Source organism: Tamandua tetradactyla, chromosome 10 (genome assembly GCF_023851605.1).
Source record: "Tamandua tetradactyla isolate mTamTet1 chromosome 10, mTamTet1.pri, whole genome shotgun sequence".
Lineage (NCBI taxonomy): Eukaryota > Metazoa > Chordata > Mammalia > Pilosa > Myrmecophagidae > Tamandua > Tamandua tetradactyla.
In genome coordinates, this window is record NC_135336.1 from 61415490 (window position 1) to 61430973 (window position 15484).

At 34.2% G+C, this 15484-nt stretch overlaps 1 pseudogene; it reads right to left on the reverse strand.

Moving 5' to 3' along the window:
* Positions 1–7748: 7748 nt before the first annotated feature.
* LOC143647679 (phosphatidylinositol 4-kinase beta pseudogene) lies at positions 7749–9709 on the reverse strand (annotated as a pseudogene).
* Between the last annotated feature and the right edge of the window lie 5775 nt (positions 9710–15484).

The following is a 15484-nucleotide window of genomic DNA, read 5'->3' on the forward strand; positions in this document are numbered from 1 at the left end:
AAAGATGTTGACCTACTTGCCTGCCACGCTGGAGACCTCGGTTCAATTCCCGGTGTCTGTCCGTGCAAAAAAAAATTCTTAGCTAATAATATGGCTCCAAAATTTGTGTATTCAGAAAAATCAGAGCACTATATGAAAAATATTTTTTACTCGACCGTGAATTCACATGAAAAGAGCAATGTAGTTATTACTTATCAATATTAATTATCTCAAATTCAAGAAGAGAACCAAAAAAAAAAAAATTCTAAATACCCAGAATGGTTGTTATAAAATTCATGTACTAAATCTGATACATTTTATAAGAAGCAATGTTCTTTATTCACTTACAAAAAAGATTTTTTGTTCTTAATTTCACTAAATTTATTCGTTTGAATATCTGTGTTTCCTGTCCAATGACTAGAAGCAATGTCTAGAAAGTAGAAGAAGGCTGATACAGATCATTTCATTTACTGCAGCCTTAAGAATCAACTGAAAGGTGGTCAGGGAAGCATAAGTAGAAACTGAAAAGAACAAAGGTAAATACTCTAACTTCTTTGCAATAAAAAGAGAAGACATCCAGACATTTGATAATCACTTAAGGCATCACTGCATTTTCAAAAAGTACACTTACACTTTAGTAATAATTATTGAGCTATCAAGCAAAGTAAAATCATATTAATTTCATTTATAGTAGTCATGGAGGTGTGTGGTGTATTTTAGACTAAGCAATGTAAAAATTTGTAAAATGTTTCTCACTGAACGTGTGATTTTTAAGTTTTATTGTTATTATTCAAGGGAAGGATTCCAAGAATAAGTGGTAAAAGAGGTACTATTTTTCTTCTGTAGAAGGAAAATAATCACAGCATTTATTATCCCCAAGAGAACATTCAGAAGTAAATTAGTTATCTGAAGTTTAAGTGGACCCTTGCTTTTTACAGTTTTAATATTATAAGTAATGTTAACATAAACAGCATGCATTTAAATATTCTTAATAATGCTAAGAACCTAAAATTCATTTGTTACAAAGATATTCTATTGGAAAATACACTGTACTAGTGCCTGCATTTAAAATTTTGGGTTTCAACATAAGCAAAATAAACTTTTCTTTGCAAGTTTCTTCAGTCTTGTATTCTATACCTCCGGAATTCAGGAGTTATGCACTACATAGGTTTCCACAGTCTAACAACAACTACGTTTGTGTATTTCTCATTAAAAAAAGAAGTCAATAAGCATAATGTCATGGATTTCATTGAAGATTAATGGATACAAAATGTTTCCACAAGGACGTAGTAAAGACCAAATTTCAGCAAAGTCTTATTAATAATTTTAATCTTCTAGCAATTTCCTATTCTATAATGTTTTTGTACATAGGTTATATTCCTTCTTATTTTGACAATCTTATATATAATTTATATCAATCATGGGCATTTTTTTTTAAATTCAAAAATATTCTTCAGGTCATATTTGGTTGGACCTACTATGGCGGAGTTTTAATTGAAGACATTGCAAGACACAGCCAAAGAGCCACATTTAATACCTAATTAGCATATATAGGGAAGTGTCTTTTATGTTTACTCATAATATCTCTTAAAGTTGGATAAGTTTATTGTTATCATGCCAGATTGCATAAAATGATATAAAGGATATCAGACTGTATAAAATGATATAAAGGATATCAGATTCATTTCTAAATATTAGCACAAATTATTATCACCTTTAATATTAAATCTCTAATTGAGTGTATACCAAGACAAAATATCTTGACCGTAGATATGGTCATTTGCCAGAATGGGAAAAGAGGAGAACTTATCTCCTCCAATACCTGAGAGGGGGACACTGGAATCTTTTCATTTTTCTTCTTTAGTTTTAGTGAATATTACCTTGCCCATAAAATGAATGAAAACATGAATTGAGTGTGTCAGCATATAGAAGTGAGTCACAGAAGATAGGCAGCTGTTCATAATAAACCAAAAAAAAATAAATCTTATGCATAAATTGTACAGAGTTTCTATTTGAGGTAATGAATGGTGGTGAATGGTAGCACAGCACTGTGAATATAATTAACAGGACTGAACATATATATTTGAATGTGGCTAAAAGGGGGATACTAGATTGTGTATATGTTACTAGAATAGAATTTTTAAAATAATGCAGGATTGTACAACATGAACAGTGAAACCTAATATAAATTGTGGACTGTAGTTAATAGTACAATTACAATAATATTTGTTCATCAGTTATCAAAAATATTGCATATTAATGCAAGATGTTAATAATGAGAGAGGGTATATGGGAACCCTGTATTTTCTCCATGGTTTTTCTGTAAACCTACAACTTTTCTAAAAAAATAAATAAATAAGTTTAGACAATCCTATTTTCCAGGACCTGTCAAGTCTATCCAGGATAGTCAGACCACTGGAGTGGAGAGAGAATGAACAACTTCCCTCCTGACTATGTACATTTCCACCCGCAGGCCAAGTTCAAGGGGCTTCAGCTTTATGCCTGCAGAGCTTTATTAATGGATAGCAACACATCGGTCTTAGAAACACACACATCACACTTATTTTTAACATCAAAGATAGCCGTTAAATTTTGCTTTTCTATGCAGGGTGGCACTTCATCACTTCATATTCATTTGGTCTCAGAAACTCAAATCTTGCCAATTCCAGTGATATGTGCGTATCTAAAGTAGAAAATAATTTTTCCAGCTTTATCTTTTATGATAGTTTCATCAAGCAGATATCAAAAGCCTACAGAGCATTAGTCAGGGACAGGGTGATTAGTTTCTCTCTTTATGGATGGGTAATTAATATAAAAAGGATGGAAAAAGTCCTTAATCCCATTACATTTGATTCATCATTTAGCAATGCTTTCTGACTCTTCAAGGTAAAATCTGCATCTGAATCTCCCCAAAGCAATCGAGTCGTCCGTTTCAGAAAATTATAAAACCCCACAGCAAACTGCACATCACTGATAGAAAAAAAAAAAGTGAGATTTCTGACATTCATCTATGAGAATCTCATTGAGTGAAATTGTTTCAAAGATACCACTTTTTAAATTATTCCTAATAGTATTGACCTAATTTTGCTTTAGCTTATATGATCCCTGGACAAAGGCAATACCTGCATAACAGAAAACAATAGACCAAGAGAGGGTTAGATATAAAATGATAGAGTATACCTACGAGTTGATGAAGGAGTGTGGTTCATGAAATGTATATAGTTTTGCAACGTGATAAAAGCAGCAAATTACATGATAAAGACAAGCTTTTCTAAAAATACTCTAAACAACTTTTCAAAACGCACTAAATGGACATATCAAGATGGTGTACTTGTCTGACCCATGGTTTTAAATATCATTGATTTCTCTCTTTGCTCATTTCCATCTTCTAATTCTCAATGCATCACGAGGCTGCTATAGGACTTGAATTAACCGTAGTATCATTTAGTTACATCATTCTTGTAACAGTTTGATGTCTCTCTCAATCACACACACATTTTCTATGCAAATTTGCTTTATTCTTCTCACTTCATTTTTTGTATTACTTCATTGCTTCATTGAAATGAACAACTCTTCCACAAGTTCAGAATTAAAAAGTAAACTCACAAATAGGGCACAAATGATTAGTATGTCTCTGACCTCCTGATCCTAATAAAACATCCTCTGATAAGTCAATCCTCTATCTTCGACTATATTCCATTTAGTCATGACTATAAACAATGACTGGGAAATATTTCCTCTCCTTATCTCACAGTGTTAATACTGAAATTTATTACACTTAAAAGAACAGATAAATTTTATGGGAAACTTCATTGACTTTACATTTAATAAAGGGTAAATAAAAAGCACAACAGCAAACATTTGTTGAAATTTAATTCAGCTGTTTGCTTTCCTTAAGGTCACCCTAATATCTTTATTTGAATGCATTAAACAAAAGCTTAATTAAGAAATAAGCCAGCTGGTAATAAGGAAACGTGAAAGAATTTTTCTTATGGAAAGAAAGCAACCCACATTAATGAAATGGGAAACAATAAAGAGTCTTCAACAAACAGTGAGTGGCAATTTTCTGAGGATTTCTAGCTAGAAAGCAAATAAATAAATAAAAGAACACAAACAGCCAACCTGGAAATTCATCACACTCATATGTACTTTTCAGTTTCTTACAGGGCATGACAACGGTCCTCAAGTATTTGAAAGTCTATTAAGTGAAGGAAAGATTAGGCTCCTGTGTTTCAGGAGAGCACAAAGTAAGAACCAATGTTTAGAAGTTAAAATGAGGCCTCTCCTAGCTTAATTTAATGATGAACTTTCTATTCACAATACCCGCACAACAGTGAGATGAGCTGTTTTTGGAAGGAGGGAGCGCAATGAGGATTTTCAGGGGTAAATAAGAGTCAGCAGCCTGAAGCATCCCAAATGTTTTTCTGTTTGTTTGTTATTTTTTCTTGTTGTTGCTGTTTTTTGAGGCTTCCTAAATATTATGAAGAATATAAAAAGACAAGTTACCAGTTTTTACCCTAAGGATGAAACAGTCTAAATCAGATGTAAACAAAATGATGGCTAACAGCAACACTACTGATGCAAAAGAATCAGGCATTATTTGGAAAGGAAATAGATTTAAGAACAGATTTTGCCTACAGTTAAAGCCTTAAAAATAGAATTGTTATATTACCGCAGGGCTCAAACGATTCATTCTCGTTTACTTCAGTGGGTTTTTTTAAAAAATGAAATAAGTTTCCTTATTCTTTAAAATGTCTTCCTATCATTTTTCATTTGTGGACAGCCAAATATATATGTCTTTGTGTATAATATAGGCCAGAAATTTATCAAATGTCAGTCACTCAATAAAAACACCATGACTCAACATCCTAAAAATGCCAGAGAGGCACATTATATTTGGTCAAGAGACAAAATAAAAATCGTTAGCAGAAAGGTAGGATTAAAATAGTAACAATTAGATTAAAAAAACAAAAACAACAACAACAAAAAAATACTTGGTCACACAAAAAATATCAGATATTTGTTACTTGAATTAGATAAAAGTATTACTCACAATTTGCAATTAACACAAAAACCTTTATTTTCTAGAGTTTCAAATTGATTTACAAAATGGTCTCAGAGATTTTCTACATAAATGCAGAGTAATGCTTTCCTTCCTCTCCTTCATTCATCGCGGAATTTGTCAAGCCCTATCTATTCAAACTCTGAAACATGTTTCATTTTAACGTTCGTAGCCATTCATCTTGCACTGCCATTGTCCCAGCTCAGGCCTCTCAATCTGAGCTATTAGAGGAAACTACTCACTGATGCTCCACTTGATCCTACACATGGCCACCTTTAGTAGCAAATTTACAGCATTTTCCAGCAACCCTACAGCAGATGATTACCTGGCGCCACCCTGAAAAACATATGGCATCTAGCCATTGCCTAGGGAATAAAAATTTAAACTTCTTAGCCTCATGTTCAGACCCTCACAATTCAGTCCCAGAATATCTTTCATTATTCCACATATCAAAAACACTATCAACAAATGCCTTACACTTGATCATTTCTGAGCCTCTGGTCGTGTTGCCTCTCCACCTAGATTCCCTCCTTCTTATTATCAGTATCTTATCACTCTCCTAATCTTTTTAAGAGCTACCTTAGTCACTTTTCATTCTGGAAATTACCTCTGATCTCACCTTCTGAAAGTAATCACTCTCTTTAGACTCTCTAGACACTGTGTATATTTTATTAGAGTAGTTATTTCAAAACAGTCTTTCCCAATAGTTGTATATTCACTAAAAGGACATTCTGGCTTTTTGTTAACTAGTGACCCCTTCATACTGCCCCTATTTTACTTTGCTAGTAGGTGATCAAAAATATGTGTTGAAATGAATTGAACTCTCTTTTTACACTTTAAGAAACAAAAGTGAAGGCTGTTAAAAAGCCTTGCCAAAAATTAGACTGGGCAGTATGGGGTGATTCCAAGAATAGAATCTGGGACTCAACCATTATTGTAGTCTGATGATCTTACCATTACAGAATATTCATCCCCAGGTAACCTATTTTTTTTTTTTTTTTTTTTACTTCAAGCAATGCTCACCTGTAATACAGAAAATAAAAACTCAAGACACATTAATGTGAGAATAATTTATTAGTTTAGTGCATTTAACTTTACTTTTGATTTAACTTTCAAAATATGCATGAACGGGTAGAAGATAAACATTGCTAGTTTAAATTGAAATTTATTTCACAATATCAGCTTGAATTGTATACTCTTCTTGGAATATAGATTCACACAAAGGTTTTAAGAGTAAGGTTTTAGAGTGACAAAAATAAGTTGGGTACATATATAATGTTTATATGCAATTGCTACTTGAGAATCTATATCACACTATACAATGGTCCCAAATTGTTTTCGTTCAGAATCATAGTTCAAGGATTAAGTAAAATGTTCATATTTGTGTTATTAAATTACTGATAAGATAAATATATACACATAGAATTTTTAATTATTAAATCCTATTGGTAAGAACAGTTTCTTACACATATTACCTAATAATGAATAAAAACCCAATATAGATAATTAATCCCAGCTCTGCCACTATATTTATGTCAGTAAGCAAGTAGATAAATCTTTCTGTGTCTCATCTCTAAAATGAGGATTATAATGCTTACCTATTTCAGTGGAAGGTCATAAGGATTAGTGAATATAAAGGCATTTTAAATATAGAAAGCTGTTTTTGACTGGGTATATGTAAACAGAAATGCATAATTCCATTCCTAAGAATAATTTCTCTTTTTAACATGTTGTAGTAGTTAATGAGAACTCCTTAAACACACAGCACATTTAAGAACAATAAATAATTTCTTAAAATTGGAAAAATCAATATATTTTGCAACTAAAGTTATACTCAAAATCTTTCCAGACTCACTATATTTCAGTGATGTTTCTTTGTTTAGTTATTTGCTAATAACTAAGTCCTTTATTTCAAACAAAAGTTAGAAGTGTGGGTAAGGGAATCAAAGCTAGGAATTACCTTGTGGCTAGGGCAGTACACACATCCTGGAGGGGTTGTGGTAACTGCCTTCCTCATCCCTGTGCTAGGGAGCCTCAGCGAGTGCAGGACCCTGTGCCAGAACCCACTTATCATGTGGAATCTGGGCTGGGGGACAGGCCCTGACAGTGGAAAGGGTTGGGCAGTAGCATGGCTAAAGATCAACTATAGAATCAAGTCATAAATACCAAAAATCTGTTCTTTTCTGCCCTTCCTGGGATCCAGAACAGATTATGTGGTTAGCCTGTGGAAATAATCTCTCAGACCCTGGAAAGGAGAAAGAAAGGCCCCACTGCCCACCATGTGCATCACCTCTGTTCTCTGGACGGCAGGGAGTCCTGGAGTCTGTCAGGTAGTAATACTGACAAAGCTGGGGAGCAGGGGAGCCCCAGAAAGTCTGGACCCCCATAGCTGGCTCTTCTAATACCCCCACCCCATTCCTCTTGCAGTTACTGCATAATCCTTTGTTATCGCTTGCCTTCAATTTTCCTTGGGTGGATGGTTGATGAGTTGGGTTTCACAGTTTGGGGGTTATCAGACAAGCGTCCTCCCAGGGGGTTTCCCTGGATCTCCCCCCCCCACCCCCGCAGTGCTCCTGGGCCTGAGAACAACTGTGTTCCATGGTGCCATTGGTGAGGTACTGGAAGCCACCATAGAGTTTGGTGACGATAGACCACATGCAGGTGGAGCTGCTCATCAGTCTTGCACACATGGAACTTCCCTTTGAGATTACAGATGGCGTAGGAGCCACAGAAGCAAGAAGGCTGAAAACATGTTCTTCACTTGCAACAAACAGCAGATCAAGCAGTAACCAGCACAACTTTACAAACAATTGTTCTGGGCATTGAAGTATGCCTCAGTGGTGTAGCTGTTATACTCCTGTAGGAAGTAATCAAGCAAGGATAGCTGTGACCATTTCTTTACCTCGTGGATGTACATAGAGATAATTACTGCTTCAATCATGCTGCTGTCAGCAGAAATAGCAAGAATCTCACAACACTTGATCCAAAGGAGCACTGGCTTCCTTTCCCAAATGGACTGCAATTACTCCAACAGCTGAAGGACCAACAGCTGTGCTGAAGGTCATCTCTACACTAATGATTAAGAGGAGTCTAAAGGGAACCCTCTCGGATCTACCATACTTTTTCCTGCCAAGTCTCCTTGAGAGCAACTGCAGAGATGTCTTCCGGATCTCGTGTGAAGGCCATGGAAGTGGGAGCCTGCTGTTACAGAAAACGCCATTGGATGTCATCTTCTGCAATGAACGAAGGCTCCTGGCTGGTGATTCTGTCCATGGAGAATTGAGAGATGTCACAGCTGTTGATGTGCCACTTCAGGGAGGTCCACTTGCAGCTCATCTATGCCATCTACTGACCAGACCTCATAATTAGTATCATCGGTGGGCACACTGCTGAAGTTGCCTGCCCATTGCCCATGAATGATACCACATAAGGACAAGCTCTCCAGACCACATGCTCCAAAATCAGTTCTCAGGGACCCAGGCAGGAGCACTAGTGTTGTCAAATTTTTCACATTCAAGGATTTCCACATAGATCAGGTAGGAACTATTGTCCTTAAAGTTGAGGACAACAGCCTGGGTATGGGGCAGGTGGACAATTTGGTGGTCAAAGCTGGCAGAGCGCAGCCAGATTAGAGTTGAACAGAGAGACCTCCGAGATCAGACACTTTGTCTTCTGCTTCTTGGTGGGAAGCATGATCAGCTTCCTGCCAATCCCCAAGAGGGTTTTAACAAATTTTCATTTGGGAGCCAGTCTGATGGGCTCACTCTCATTCTCCACTTTAGGGCTGTGGGCTTTTCATTTCAGGTTGCTGCTGAGACTTATGCTGGTGGTGGCATGTAACTTAGGGCGCTGGTGAGTTCTTTTAGAGAGAGGCAGCCCTGTGTTAGAGACCGGGCTCAGGGAGGGCAGTCCTCTTTCAGTGAGCTGACATCAGCTAATCTGAGAGGAACAGCTTCTGTAGTCTGGACCCACAAAAGTGTTTTGAGTGGAAATGTGAATGTCTGGAGTAAGCCCCCAGCAACAGGGCATACTGGAGGGAAAAGTTAATGCTTTGGTGGCAACAGTGGACTATGTAGGGCTTAATGGCATCACCCACATCCTCATCCATGTGGATACACTTGTTAAGCATTGGGTCAGATAGAAGTCTGTGTACTTACTTCAAAACAGAACTGATTGCCAATGTAAGCTTGTACTACAGGCTCCTTGGAGTTGTACAGGTATGGAACAGCCACAGAAATACCAATAGTTTAGACTGAAACAGCCTCAGCAGCCAGGACTAAATGGCTGAGATGTTCTACCATCGGCTTCTGGCACCCTTGGCTGTGCTGGAAGCCACAGTGGCTCCCATCTCCTCCTCCTTCTTCCTTATCTGTGCAGGTGGATCATCTCCTATCTATACCATCTCCATTGACCAACTCCAGTGGGGTGCTTCTGTTAGAGATGGCCAGGCCTCCCTGCAAAAACTTCACTTTCTTCCACTTGGCAGACTTTCTGAGCTACCTCTGGGTCAATCACTGATAGTCCTCCGACCCCTTCCATGATGATGCTAAGCAAGGAGCCCCCACTATTCCCTAGTGGGCCAGGATTGGGCTCAGAAGTTGGCTTCAGAGGGTCAGACCCCACTATTGTGTCTCCCATGGCCACAGCTACACTTCGAGCTTCCAAGCTCCAGAGACTCCTGCAGAGGCAGTGTGGGTAGTTGAGGTTGGGCTGCCATCATCATTGCCACAGCAGCTGTGGCTGCTCCTGGGCTCCACTAGCCTCCCCTGCTTCCTGGCTGATTTATTCTTTACCACATTATAGTAGCCATTGAAGTTAAGAATTGTAGTGCATAAATCATCTAATGTATTCATGGATACCCAGGCAAGCCATTCAATGAATACAGCCCGACACGATAGCCACAATTTTGTTTGAAATTGTGTAAGTAGATTCATGATATTAGCTTTAGTAAATCTACATCTACTTTGCATTATGATTGATGTCTTTGTATGAAAACCTACGCAAACAATTATTTCAGAGCCAAAACATTGTCATCTAAGGATACTGCTCTAATACGTTGGATTGGTCCAGGTATAAAATTGTGACCATCTAGAGAAATAAATTGATGCACAAAAGTTCCAGATTTTTTATGTTTGAGAAGCACAGTGAATCCTTTTTATTGAATGGGAGCAGGTTCATATACTTTTTACTAAACTGAAAATATCACTCAATTTCACCTCTTCTAAATGTAGGAACTTAACTATGTGTCTTGACTGAACACCAACTTATTCAGATACATGGGCTTATTGACAGTGTCTGAGTTGCGATTTTATTTTCCCTCCGAAAGCAGATCTGGGCCAACTCCATCCAATGCAACATATGAACAAATGAACAAAGTCTTATAGTTCCCCACTGTAAAAAAGAGCATGAAGATTTTCCCCTGGGAAATGTTAAAAGCAGATGCTACCAGTCTACAAATGGATCCATTGAAAATTTTCAATGTAGCCATCTAATTTTCAACAGAATGGCTGACTGGAAAAGACTCCAAAATAAATTAATTGCCAAATGCCTTCCTATGTAAATAAATTTGTTGACCCTGTGTGGAAATTTGCACAGGTGCCAATTAGATAGCAGAGGACAGCTGGCAGGAGTGTTTTAATTTTAAAGTAGTTGATCTCAAACTATTATTTCTGACAATAGGTAGATAGTAGGGCCATTTGTTTATTGAGGATACTTTGTGACAATAAAACCATAGATTATCACTGACGAATACACATCATTTGAATTCCCCAGGACAAAAGAGACATGATTTGATAAGAAACTACTGGGTGATTTTTGTCAAAAAAAGTTTCCACAATGAAATAGTACTATCATAGTATTCTTGCTCTATGAATTGTTCCCCCAATACCTTGAAAATCATAATGTTTTACAATCTTCTTTCAAAATTCCTTTGGTGGTTTTCATAGAAAATATTAGTATAGAGACTTATTACTTCCTACAAGGGAAATCATCTTTCAACATCTGAAATTATAATTCCTTATGAATAGTGATACAAGGTTGCTTATTTTTGACATTGCTTATTCTTTTGCCTTGATAAAATTTTTGCCTTCATTATCTTTATAGAAAATGCATTTTTTTACTATCAGGTTTAAGCTAAAAGATTTCTACACCTAAGGAAGAAATTCAAAACTATATTTGTTTCTCTTTTTGAATATGTATTAAGTGCTTGTTATATGCCAGAAAATTAGACAGACATTGATTTTGTCTTCCTGGAGCCAATATTCCAAAGAGAAATATAACACAATATATGAAGGTGAATATAAAAAGAGAAAAAACTCAGGTTTCATTGAAAGTGAATGTCATATTCATTTAGTCTTAGTTTCAGAACTACACCATATTTTCATGGAGTCCAATATTACAAAACTGAGATAATGAAGAAAGAAAATATTGGCTAGATCACTGCCAAGACAAATTTACATACAAGTTGAAATTTGTGCAAAAAATACTGTTTTAAAGAATATCAGATATAATCAGAATGAATCTGTTTTGATTTATACAATCAAAATGTGTTTCCAAATGTTATCTGAATTATGTTTCTTAAAATATATAATGTATATAATATATATATAATGCATATGATGTATATAAATAATAATGTAAATATGTATATGTATATAATATATGATTAGATATATAAATGTTGAAAAATTATATAATGCATATAGTATATGATGTATATTTATATAATATATAATGTTAATGTATATAAATGGGGAAAATTATAGGAATTCTATGTTAAAATAATTATAATACATATATCCACCTGAATGCCATGAAAATAGTACCAAATAATGTAAACAGGGGTAACATAAACATTTTGTACATTATAATGCTTTCAGAAAAAACAAGTCATAATATTATGGCTAATATTGTCAATCACTACATAATAATGAAAAGGAATAATTTAGTGTCAACATCTATCACCATTTAGTCTCCAAGCTCCACAATGGATAAAGTCTAACTCTTGTTTGTAGCTATATGTAGTTATATATACGTAACAAATAGATGGAGATCAAGGAATCTGTAATTAAAGAGTGAACAAGCTTTTGGATAGTTTGATTACAGGCAATTTTTTAGATTTTCCCTGATTAATTTTTATTTTCTATATGCTTTACAATCATCATGTGATTCCTTTGTAAAAAGAAAAATGTTTTCTGCCAAGAAAGGGATTGCATGAATACTTAGTAAATTGGTTAAGTTAAGTCTTGGAAATGAATTAAAGATTTTAAATTATCAAATCTTATTAATGATGAAGACATAGAAGATTGGTTGAAGATATGCATTTTAGAGTTAGGCTGATTGGGGGTTGAATTTTCATTCTGCATCTCTCTTAGTGTGAGAGGATAACTTAGATGCCCCATGGAGAGCGGTTGTAAATCTGAAATGAAATAATATCTGTGAAATACATGGCACTCACAGTTGCCATCAGATGGTAGCTTCTTTTATTATTATTATAAAATATATTAACAAAATGAGCAATCTTTAAATTATTAGACATTTACACTTAATTTTTCCCATTTTCTTGTGTATTTTATTGAAATAAGAAAGGGTTACAACCAAAATAATACTCTAGAAATGTATTTTATAGCTGGGCATTAAAAACTCAAATTTATACTGTATTTTACATTAAGTAATGCATTATTTGTGATAGGGGCAACTATTTAATTCCCACTGCAGCTCCAAATAGCATTCCTTAAATAGCAATGAAATATCTTGAACTCTTCCACTCCTTAAAATCAGAACAAAATGATCATATGAAATAAAGTTTAATCTTGCAATCTCAAATCTATTGCCAAAGGGTTGATGAAATGGTTATTTTTATCATGCAATCTCTAGTTGAACAAAAAATAATGGCATACTCAAAAGTATGAAAATCTAGCTAAGAATATTTTGATGCTTAATATATTTTTCTTCTTAGTTGAACATATGTTTCCAGATATCATGTAAGTAAATAAATATTTTAATTATATTATATAAAATGCAAATAAATTGGATCCTCCTTCATAAAAATGGGTATAAAATCCCATGTCATGCCTGGCATATTTTCCATTGAAGAATCTAAAAGAATAGCATTATTTGGTTTGTCTACTCTGCTTTTGAGTTGACCTATCTCTTTTAAAATAATATTTAAACGTACTGATTTGTGCATACTGATTTTGTGCAAGAAGAAAGAGATAGCAATATGGTTTGGTAACAATAAACAGCCATTTAGAATTTAGAAGAATTCTAATAGTAAGAAACTTAATTTTTTAAACCTTTCAAAAGCAACATTATATGAAGACTAATTATAATTGTTTTTTCTCTATTTGCAAAAGTTATTATTATCCCTTTTTTATAATGCACTATAGAACATTCGGATGAAATAAACATATGTATTTTGCTGCTTAAGATGCCTCAAAAAATAATTTTTATTGTTCATAGAGCTTTCAAGGGAACAATTATGTTTTAAATATTTTACTCAAGAATCAAAAGAATCTTATATGCTTTCTAAAATGTCATTATAAAATATTAACTTTCTATATGATTAAAAATGTCAAAACATACATTTTAATAAGCATTCTAGTTTAATATATAACATAGCAAACTGAATTAGGCATTCAAAAAAATTCTAGCACATAGTATAATGAGGTTAAGAGTGGCTTAGATCTTGGTTTCCTGAAGATTAGCACATTCCATATTATTTCTTTGCAACATCATTTAGCAAATTCAAAGACAGACCCAATATGATGGAGTGGAACTGCACTATGAATTATCAGGCAAAGATATTCATTCCAGCTTTATAAATGACACTATCATCTTTGGCCTGTCTTTCAAACTCCCTGTGCCTTAAAAAAAACTCAAAAAACTGCATCTACGCTAACTGAATTCTACCTTCCAAGGCTATTTGGGGGAAAAAAAAAAACAAACTGAAAGTGCCTCCATAGAAAGATTAGAAAAGGTAAGATACAATCTATCAGAACTTAATTGTTCTTTATTTTACAATGTAGCTACATTACTATATCTCATATACCGAAATGCCTCAAGATGGTTGAAACAAATCCACTGAGAATATTATATTCAGAGAACTATAATTACTGGCTAGTAATTTAATTTTCCTAAGAGGCAAATATTGCATCACTCACGTTCTGAGAAAAAATAGTAACTCATATTAAATGAAACCTGGACATTTACAGCCTACATTTCTTAAAACGTTTAAAAACTTCTGCAATGAAGATGAATGACACTGTATCTTAAGGGATAGCATTTTTTGTACATTCATCATTTTTGTTCATTTCCTAAGACATAGCAAAGTGAAGAGTTCCTCAAATATTTTGAATTTATACTATTAGAAGAAACATAGATTAACACTGTATACCTTAAGCACATATTATATCATGATAAAAAATATTTCGCTTTTGTAACTTTAAGTGAAGCCTAAAGCAGCATAGTATTATGAGTATTTTATAAAATAGCTTGCAAATGCCTTTTGCCGTGCATTCTTGGGTTCTTAAAATTTTCTTAGATCAATTGATTTAAGTACTTCTCTTTGAAGATTTGTGAATATATTCAGCTTTCTGTAGAGAATAAGGTTAATTTTGGTTTTGACCTATATGGAAGCAATATCATCTCATGAAAGGGATGTAGTATTTTAACATTTGCCCTTTGGGAGATGTGTTTCATATATGCTTAGGTTACATTTACTCATGAGCTCTGATTAATATGAGCTAGTGATTAATTTACTACTACGGTGATATAGCTTATTACAATCCCAATTAGTAAATTTAGTGAAAAAATAGTTTAAGATCCACTTATATTCTGGGAGTGTTTATCATGTAGATATTAACCCCTTGGTCTTTTGAGTAATTTCCAATATTTCCCATTCCTTGTGATGCTTCAAATTGGCATGACACTTTAGACAAAATATAGTAAAATAGTATTTTTAATATTCAAGATAATGGTACTTGTCTGTTTCTATATAAAAATTGTATTTAAAAAATCTCATATACTCTTATCAAGTTTTAAAGCAAGGTTGTCATTTTAAAATGAAATAAAAATTTTAAGTAGAATTTACTATTGTACAAAAATGATATGTAAATATCATCATATTTAAACATGTGCAAAAATCTACAAATAAGGGTATATCTTAATGTATCTTCTCATTTACGGCACATTATCATTCTAAGAGAATTAATAAAACAATTGCAAAGATTTGCCTACACAATTCAAGACACATCTGAGTATATTCTTACAATATCCTCTCTCAGGAAATGGAGGAAAGTTTAACAAAATAGCGGAATTAATCGAGAACAAGCTTTCCTCTAATGGAGTTCTGTTTAGCTATTTATGGTTTCTAAATAAGTCCTGGTGTTTGATTGGGGTAAGAGGAGGGAGTTATAAATGGTGCCAAAAAGTAACCAAAATTTA